Below are 10849 nucleotides of genomic sequence, written 5' to 3' on the forward strand. Positions count from 1 at the left end.
TAATGAATGTTTTATATTTTATTTCTGCGTTTGTGTAGCGCCGGCTACCGCAAAATCTGTTGTTTAGGTTACTTCTGGTATTTTGGGGGGTGCATGCTATCAGATAATAGCTTCTCATGCTTTCGCCGAAAAGCATTTTACAAATCTGACTTGGTGGCTAGATTCAGTACCTTGCATGTGTGTTTTAATGAAAGTTTGAGTTTTATCGAAAACTATAGGTGGCGCTCTGAAATTTCCGCTGATTGATGTTCCTGCACTGGGATTACATTCTGCGTCATCCCTAACAGGTTTTAGCAAACATCTTTGTGGTTGGATCTGTGCTTGAAATTCAATGCTTGACTTAGGGACCTTACAGAAAAGTATTTGTGTAGGGTACAGAGATGCGGTAGTCATTTAAAAATCATGTTAAACATGTGCCAAAGCAATAGTAAATATCAGTGAGGCAGATTTCATTGGTGTATGGTGAGGCTCAGAACAGGAATAGGGGCAACAGATTCTCTCCCCTCACATGTCCAGGACTCTCTACCACTGCATTCTTTGCTTTCTGGGTTCACCTCATCTCATTTATCTGAACACTGCTGACCGATGCCCTGTCTCAAAATCAACCCCTACAGTGGTTCCTCCTTTAAAAGTTGTGTCATACTGCGGCACACCTTGCGGGCTGCTGCAGCATTCTGTGGCACGTTATCTAAACTCAGCAACAACAAAAAGTCCCTTTTCAGGACCCTGTCGTTCAAAGATAATTTGTAAAAATTTAAAAAAACTCACAGATCTTCATTGTAAAGGGTTTAAACGCTGTTTCTCTCATGCTTGCTCAATGAACCATAAATAATTCATGAACATACACCTGTGGAACAGTCGTTAAGACACTAACAGCTTATAGACGGTAGGCAATTAAGGTCACAGTTCTTAAAACTTAGGACACTAGTGAGGCCTTTCTACTGACTCTGAAAAACACCAAAAGAAAGATGCCCAGGGTCCCTGCTCATCTGCGTGAACATGCCTTAGTCAAGCTGCAAGGAGGCATGAGGACTGCAGATGTGGCCAGGGCAATAAATTGCAATGTCCGTACTGTGGGACAGGTACAACCTGTGGGACAGGTACAGAATGGCAACAGCAACTGCCCGAAGTTACACCAGGAACATACAATCCCTCCATCAGTGCTCCGACTGTCCGCACATAGGCTGACAGAGGCTAGACTGAGGGCTTGTAGGCCTGTGGAAAGGCTGGTCCTCATCAGACATCACCGGCAGCAATGTCGCCTATTGGCACACGCCCATCGTCGCTGGACCAGACAGGACTGGCAAAAGTGCTCTTCACTGACGAGTCACGGTTTTGTCTGACCAGGGTTGATGGTCGGATTCACGTTTATCATCGAAGGAAAGCGTTACACCGAGGCCTGTACTCTGGAGTGGGATCAATTTGGAGGTGGTGGGTCCATCATGGACTGAGGCAGTATGTCACAGCATCTCATCTGACTGAATTTGTTGTCATTGCAGGCAATCTCAGCTGTGCGTTACAGGAAGTCTTTCTCCCTCTCATGTGGTACCCTTCACTGCAGGCTCATCCTGACATGACCCTCCTGCATGACAATGCCACCAGCCATACTGCTTTCCGTTCTGTGTGTGATTTCCATAGAGACAAGAATGTCAGTGTTCTGCCATGGCCAGTGAAGAACCCGATCTCAATCCCATTAACCCGTCTGGGACCTGTTGGATAGGAGGGTGAGGCTAGGGTCATTCCCCCAGAAATGTCCGGGAACTTACAAGTGCCTTGCAAGAGTGGAGTAACACAGCAAGAATGGGCAAATCTGGTGCAGTCCATGCACTGCAGTACTTAATGCAGCTGGTGGCCACAGCATACTGAGTGTTACTTTTTTCATTTTGGCCACCCACTTTGTTCAGGGACACATTATTCAATTTTTGTTAGTCACATGTCTGTGTAACTTGTTCAGTTTATGTCTCAGTTGTTGAATCTTTGTTATGTTCATACAAATATTTACATGTTAGTTTCCTGAAAATAAACGCCAGTTGAAAGTGAGAGGACGTTTTTCTTCTTTTTTGCTGAGTTTATTTGTCAGCCATTTTTTTCTATTGAGTGTTATTGCTAGTTTGACCACCAGAAGGCATCTTTGAGAAGCATTTGATAGTCTTCCGTATTGGCATTAACAGATAATTTAAAACCTTTTGTAATAACATAGTATATGGATTGATTTTAAGAAATTTGGCTTAATAAATTTGATTAATATTATGTGTTTCTATTCAGAGAAAAAAATGAAACCTCAAGAGTTTCCATTCTCAGATGATTGAAAATATGGAGCTTACCACAGAATGGGAGAGAAGGAGTAGGCTGTCATTAAATAAGAATTTGTTCTTAACTGACTTGCCTAGTTAAAAAAAGGTTACACTAAGATCATAACATTCGGCACCTTAATTTTCCTCTGTCTAAAAATACACAAATGGAGATGAAGTGAAAAATAATATCATTGATTTATCAAGACCAGTCCCCATGCTTGCCTAAAATAGTTGTAGGCTTTTGCTTCTAACTTCAATATGCTCTGAAATAAATAAGACCTACACAATTTTTAACAACACATTACTCAACACTAGTGACTCATTTCGCCTCTGGTAGGCCTACAGTATATCAAAACATATTTTTTTGCAATGACGTGACTCTCCACCGATAATTACATTTAGAGGATTGGAGGACTCTAAATTTTCTGTTAGGATCTGTGAGAATATCTGAGAATATCTATGGGGCTTTTAAATCAATCTAAATTAAATTTTAATAATAATAATAATAAATCGCTTTGTTTCAAAAGTAACAATATTTTAGCCAGTGTGTTATTTCAAATTATTTATTTCTGGCGAAACTTGCTTATATTCATGAAGATGATGAGCAATCGGCAAAGGCAATCTGTAATCGGCTGGGCATCACTACACGACATCAACATTGCTCTAATTACTGTCAGAAGACAGTTGAAGAAACGTGCGTGTTTTAATGACTCCAACCTAAGTGTATGTAAACTCTCCGACTTCAACTGTGTACAGTTCATTCTGAAATTATTCAGACCTCTTTAGTTTTTTTTCTTCCACATTTTGTGGCCTTATTCTAAAATGGATTAAATTGCTTTTTTCCCTCTCATCAATCGATACACAATACCCAGAATGAAAAAGCAAAAACGGGTTTAAATTTTTTGAAATGATTAAAAATAAAACCTGAAATATCACAACTGTATATATACAGACTTAGGTTGGAGTCATTAAAACTTGTTTTTCAACCACTCCACAAATTTCTTGTTAACAAACTATAGTTTTGGCTAGTTAGGACATTTGTTTACAGTCAGATTATTTCACTTACAATTCACTGTATCACAATTCATTGGGCCAGAAGTTTACATACACTATGTTTACTGTGCCTTTAAACAGCTTGGAATATTCCAGAAAATGATGTCTTGGCTTTAGAAGCTTCTGATAGGCTAATTGACATCATTCGGGTCAATTGAGGTGCACCTGTGGATGTATTTCAAGGCCTACCTTCAAACTCAGTACATCTTTGCTTGACATCATGGGAAAATCAAAAGAAATCAGCCAAGACCTCAGAATTATTTTGTAGACCTCTGCATTCACTAACATATTTCTCTCAATTGTACATTTTTCCATAACTCGTTATGACGTTATAATTACTTAAATTACCTTCCACCGTAATGTTTTGTCAGCCATCTTTGCTGGAGAAAGTCACCAGAGTCAGGTGGCTCGTGTCAAATTAAGTCATTGGAACCACGCAATATGATTGGTCATATAAAAACCTTGGAACCCAAATGCATAACGGTGCTCTAACTCCCCCTTGCAGTGGTCCGGAACAATGAAGCCGTGACGCTGGGTACCTCTGAGAACTGCGGTGTAAGCTAGCAACTTTTTAAAGGAGGAACCACTGTAGCTATAGCCGAGATCCTACTACCCAATGGATCAGATGGGTGGAAGTAATAAGGTATTAGAGCTACCTTTTGCCCACTGGTACGCCAGCTAGATGGCATGTCCACACCCAGTTTCAAATGGACCATGTGATCACATGTGTACACCTGTGTCACGGATTCCACCGAATGTGGCTCCTCTCACTGTTGAGGCGGTGCTCGCGTCGCCGGCCTACTTGCTGCCACCGATCAATTTTTCCTTTTCGTTGTGTCTGTCTGGTGTTTACACCTGTTAGTTGATTTCGGTGGGTATATGTACCTCCACTGCCTGCTAGTCTTTGTGGGGATTGTTTTCTGTGATTACTTTGTTAGGGTGCGTGTCTGCACCACAGGGTTTTCTTTTCTCACGGCAGTTGTGCCGTTTGGTATGAGTTTAGGAGTAGAGGTTTCTCCTCCGTGTGTAGCGTTTATTTCCCTGTGTGAGTGTCGACCTCGTTTGGGCGTGTTTCAGTCCCATGTTGTAGTTGAGTTGGGACTGCTCAATAAACTATTGTGCCACTGGGACTTCCTTGCTCTCCTGCTCCTGATTCCTGGACCTCCTTCATTTAGGAGGCACGTAACAACCTGCTTCAATAGTACCCTGCATGTCAACATAGGGAGGACAATGCACTCATCGGCATGATAACTGACAGTAACCGGCAGCACTCAACCTGTAAGTGATTAGATATCATACCTTCAGTACCACCACAGAGTCTCTGTATCAATATTCTCACCGCTTAACCGCCCTGAAGCACATAGTGAAGGAATAACTCGTTTTGGGGGTTTTTACAGTGTAATGACAGTGGTTTTACTAATGTTTGTCATAACTGTGCTTGAAGCCATATACCCCGCTGTGCAGTTCCAAAGTAAAACTGGATAAAACATAGTGAGATGCAGTTGTGGGAGTGGTGCTCTGTGGGCTTTAGTGTGAAGGAGCTGTTGTGTGTGTTCAGGTGATACAAAGGGCCTTACCTACTGAATCGTAGCCTCTGTACTCCAACCTCTGCAGTCCCTTCACCAATGTCTCAAATATTTCCTTTCTGGTGCGAGGCACACAGTAATTCAGGTAGGCAAAGATCCCTGCAATGAGGTCAAAAAGAGGATAAAGGGGTGAGGAGGGGAGAGAGAACGAGAAAAGACTATTTACTTATTTCACCCTCTCTTTAGGTCTATCGTTACAGTCAACTCAAGCTGTTTTTATGAGTACTTTCACTGAAAGAATTGTGCAGGGTGTAGTTTTAATGTAGACTATCCATCCAGTACTAGACTATGGTTTAGAAAACAGTTGAGGCGGCAAGTACTGTACTGCTGTAAGGGATCTCGTCCTCCTCTTCTGAGGAGGAGAAGAGAAGGATCGGAGGACCAAAACGCAGCGTGGTAAGTGTCCATAATGTTAATTTAAAAATTAACTGAACACTACGAAATACAAAACAATAAACGTGAAATGAACGAAACAGTCCGTGTGGCGACAAACACTGACACGGAAAGACAAACACCCACAACCCAAAACTGAAACCCAGGCTACCTAAGTATGATTCTCAATCAGAGACAACTAACGACACATGCCTCTGATTGAGAACCATACTAGGCCGAACACAGAAACCAAACATAGAAAAACAAACAGACTGCCCACCCCAACGCATTATCTACCAAGGGAATTCTCTTCGATTATAATCACAGCCGTATATATTCCCCCAAGCAGACACATCGATAGCTCTGAACGAACTTTATTTGACTCTTTGCAAACTGGAATCCATATCCTGATGCTGCATTCATTGTAGCTGGGGATTTTAACAAGGCTAATCTGAAAACAAGACTCCTAAATTGTATCAGCATATCGATTGCGCAACCAGGGCTGGAAAAACCTTGGATCATTGCTATTCTAACTTCCGCAACGCATATAAGACCCTGCCCCGCTCTCCTGTCGGAAAAGCTGACCACGACTCCATTTTTGTTGATCTCTGCCAACACAGACAGAAACTAAAACAAGAAGCTCCTCTCTGATTCCACACTCCAAGACTGCTTCCATCACGTGGACTGGGATATGTTTCGTATTGCATCAAACAACAACATTGGCGAATACGCTGATTCGGTGAGCGAGTTCATTAGAACGTGCATTGAAGATGTCGTTCCCATAGCAACGATTAAAACATTCCCAAACCAGAAACTGTGGATTGATGGCAGCATTCGCGTGAAACTGAAAGCGAACCACTGCTTTTAGTCAGGGCAAGGTGACCGGAAACATGACCGAATACAAACATTGTAGCTATTCCCTCCGCAAGGCAATGCAAGTCAGTATAGAGACAAAGTAGAATCTCAATTCAACGGCTCAGACACAAGAGGTATGGCAGGGTCTACAGTCAATCACGGATTACAAAGAAAACCAGCCCCGTCACGGACCAGGATGTCTTGCTCCCAGGCAGACTAAATCACTTTTTGCCCGCTTTGAGGACAATACAGTGCCACTGACACGGCCCGCAACAAAACATGCGGACTCTCCTTCACTGCAGCCGATGTGAGGAAAACATTTAAACGTGTCAACCCTCGCAAGGCTGCAGGCCCAGACGGCATCCCCAGCCGCGCCCCTCAGAGTATGCGCAGACCAGCTGGCTGGTGTGTTTACGGACATATTCAATCAATCCTCATCCCAACATAGCTACAGTATCCCAGTCTGTTATTCCCACATGCTTCAAGAGGGCCACCATTGTTCCTGTTCCCAAGAAAGCTAAGGTAACTGAGCTAAACGACTACCGCCCGTAGCACTCACTTCCGTCATCATGAAGTGCTTTGAGAGTCTAGTCAAGGACCATATCACCTCCACCCTACCTGACACCCTAGACCCACTCCAATTTGCTTACCGCCCAAATAGGTCCACAGACGATGCAATCTCAACCACACTGCACACTGCCCTAACCCATCTGGACAAGAGGAATACCTATGTGAGAATGCTGTTCATCGACTACAGCTCAGCATTTAACACCATAGTGCCCTCCAAGCTCGTCATCAAGCTCGAGACCCTGGGTCTCGACCCCACCCCTGTGCAACTGGGTACTGGACTTCCTGGACGGGCCCCCCCAGGTGGTGAGGGTAGGCAACAACATCTCCACCCCGCTGATCCTCAACACTGGGGCCCCACAAGGGTGCGTTCTGAGCCCTCTCCTGTACTCCTCTGTTCACCCACGACTGCGTGGCCACGCACGCCGCCAACTCAATCATCAGTTTGCAGGCGACACAACAGTGGTAGGCTTGATTACCAACAACGACGAGACGGCCTACAGGGGAGGTGAGGGCCCTCGGAGTGTGGTGTCAGGAAAATAACCTCACACTCAACGTCAACAAAACTAAGGAGATGATTGTGGACTTCAGGAAACAGCAGAGGGAACACCCCCTATCCACATCGATGGAACAGTAGTGGAGAGGGTAGTAAGTTTTAAGTTCCTCGGCGTACACATCACAGACAAACTGAATTGGTCCACCCACACAGACAGCATCGTGAAGAAGGTGCAGCAGCGCCTTCAACCTCAGGAGGCTGAAGAAATTCGGCTTGTCACCAAAAGCACTCACAAACTTCTACAGATGCACAATCGAGAGCATCCTGGCGGGCTGTATCACCGCCTGGTACGGCAACTGCTCCGCCCACAACCGTGGAAGCTCTCCAGAGGTAGTGAGGTCTGCACAACGCATCACCGGGGGCAAACTACCTGCCCTCCAGGACACCTACACCACCCGATGTTACAGGAAGGCCATAAAGATCATCAAGGACATCAACCACCCGAACCACTGCCTGTTCACCCCGCTATCATCCAGAAGGCAAGGTCAGTACAGGTGCATCAAAGCTGGGGCCGAGAGACTGAAACAGCTTCTATCTCAAGGCCATCAGACTGTTAAACAGCCACCACTAACTGAGTGGCTGCTGCCAACACACTGACTCAACTCCAGCCACTTTAATAATGGGAATTGATGGGAAATGATGTAAAATATATCACTAGCCACTTTAAACAATGCTACCTAATATAATGTTTACATACCCTACATTATTAATCTCATATGTATACGTATATACTGTACTTTATATCATCTACTGCATCTTTATGTAATACATGTATCACTAGCCACTTTAACTATGCCACTTTGTTTACATACTCATCTCATATGTATATACTGTACTCAATACCATCTACTGTATCTTGCCTATGCCGTTCTGTACCATCACTCATTCATATATCTTTATGTACATATTCTTTATCCCCTTACACTTGTGTCTATAAGGTAGTAGTTTTGGAATTGTTAGCTCGATTACTTGTTGGTTATTACTGCATTGTCGGAACTAGAAGCACAAGCATTTCGCTCCACTCGCATTAACATCTGCTAACCATGTGTATGTGACAAATAAAATGTGATTTGATTTGATTTGAACTCACGCCTGACCATATAAACAAAGACAAAACAAATTAACTAAGGTTAGAACGTAACAACACAGTCAGTATCCCAACATTTTTCTGTTGTTCATAATTCTCTATTCCTGTGTTTGGGAATATGATCCTCTATTATGTGGAACATGGAGACAGTGGCCTACGCATATAAGTTACTGACATGGCAACTGAGACAGCTAAGACATGAATGGAAATCAAAATATATCATTAAAAGTGTATATCAACAAACTAATCCCTGTCCAACTGGAGAAGTAATGGAATCATATAATCACAGCTTTGAAATAAAAAGCCACTTCATGGGAGATTTATAGTGGTGCAAATTAATAATCCGTGGTGATGATGCATGAGTGTGATGAGAAAATAGGTTTTGTGTTTTTCGACACAATGTTTAGCATATTTAAGTTTTTGTGGCACTCATGGTGTGGGTTGATGGTCACTAAACTTGTAATTAGTTATTCTCACATCAAATGATAGTGATTGATGCCAAAGGACACACTGATTATTCACTGTTGTATTGTATGAAGGACATTCTGTGAACACTGACTCTGCCATGACAAAGTCACTGCCCTTTTTGTTTTGATTTCTACCCGCATCTCCCGCTGTTGTTTACAGAACATTTGGAGCTGTCTGATTGGGATATAAAGGCCTGTCTCAATGAGCAACCTTACCGAGGATTTAATTAAATATCAATACAGTGTAGCCTACATAGGTTTCTGATCAAACGCGAATGACACATAATGCTCTGGAGAGCGCCTCAAATGGTCGTGACGTCTCAATTGAAGGTCCCAGTATGTGCACCAGACTGGAGGGAGTTTGGATTCAGAGCAACACAGGTGGCCATTGAGAGGAGCACATTGCGCGCAGTGTTCGCCTCAGCCAGGTAGGCTAACTTTAGGCCAAATCCCGGGGAGTTCCCGGGAGGAAACTAACGGACCTAGATTTACAGTGGTAGATGCCAGGAAGAAACTGGCCGACTTACATTTACAGTTGGCTGCAAAGCTTTGCTTGGATTGCTTCACTTCAGGGCAAATAGTTACTATTAGAACCCTAAAGCATTTAAATAGCATACAATCATATATTTTTGATAATGCAAAATCATATTTAAGCAACATAAATGTGCATAGTAGTGCATAGGCCTAGAGTCCAACGACTCGGATGAGAGTACATATCTTTAAGCATAGCCTACATCTCGTTAAATGTAATATTTGAGAATGACGCTCCTGGGCTGATGGTATCCTATTGATGTAGCCCATCATCATAATCTGAACATAATACAATGTTGCCCGACCTGTCATAGCCTACAACGTTGCCCGACCTGTCATAGCCTACAATGTTGCCAGACCTGTCATTAATACCCCAGGAGCTACATTGACACGTAGCAGCTCAGAACATGCCATGAGACTGGCATGTTAATTGTCTAAAGCGGAAGGATGGTCGTCCAACCAATATATGCTGCTGAACACTGATAGCCTATTTTGTTATTACTATAAATAATACAAGTTATATTTATATATAATCTAGGTTTATATTTAAGTAATTGGCCAACGGTGGCATGTAAATTGCCTACAAGGATGGCACCTCATTGACATAGTGTCAGAGACACACACACACAAAAACTGTTTGCCTTGCTACGGCTCCCAACGGACTGGTTTTAAATTACAATAACAACATAGCTAATACTATTGTACTATTCCAATAGTCTCTACTAGACGAGCCTACTGTAGGCTATTGCTTGTTATGCGTAATTCGTAATTTGTCTCCCGATTATCTAGATTAGATGAAGGCTTTCCGTTCTTACCACACATAGTTCTGATTGTCTTGTCCTATCTGGATAGTGTTCAGGGCGACGGTCGGTACCTGGTTGTTTTCCCTGGTACTATACTATGTAGCCTAGTTCAGTGTAAAATCCAAATGAGACTGTGTAAAACCTCTCACTCCAACGACATATTTAAAGGCAGTTTCCGCGAGCAGCCCCCACCCCGTCTCCAAGGCAACTAAAGAAACCACCCCTTCACTGTCTTTAACCTACACCAACTTTATAGCCTATTGTTGATATGAAACTACTTCCTTGAACTCTAGTTTTACTGTTAACCTGTCCTTACATATTTCAGGGACTACCATCACAATAATAATGTGCATTGTATGGAACTAATAATAATGATCAAAAAGAGCCAAAGGCCTGTTTCCTGGAAGCATATTTTACATCATCAGTGATGGTTATGAAGAATCAGGAAATGTAACTTGAAGAACTGTGAAATTAATTTCATATGGAAAGTCTTCAAACATCCTTATCACCCTCATCATCATCAGCATCATCATTATTCAATGTCCTTCCATATAGACTGGTTTAGCTCAACTGCCTGACTTACTTGGCAACCCTAGCAGTCTGGATGACCACCTGGGAGTCAAACCTGGGTTGTCAATACACCTCAAGACCATGTTAGTCCATGGAGCTAAAGGCTCG

The sequence above is a fragment of the Oncorhynchus keta genome, chromosome 4 (assembly GCF_023373465.1).
Source record: "Oncorhynchus keta strain PuntledgeMale-10-30-2019 chromosome 4, Oket_V2, whole genome shotgun sequence".
In the NCBI taxonomy this organism is placed as follows: Eukaryota; Metazoa; Chordata; class Actinopteri; order Salmoniformes; family Salmonidae; genus Oncorhynchus; species Oncorhynchus keta.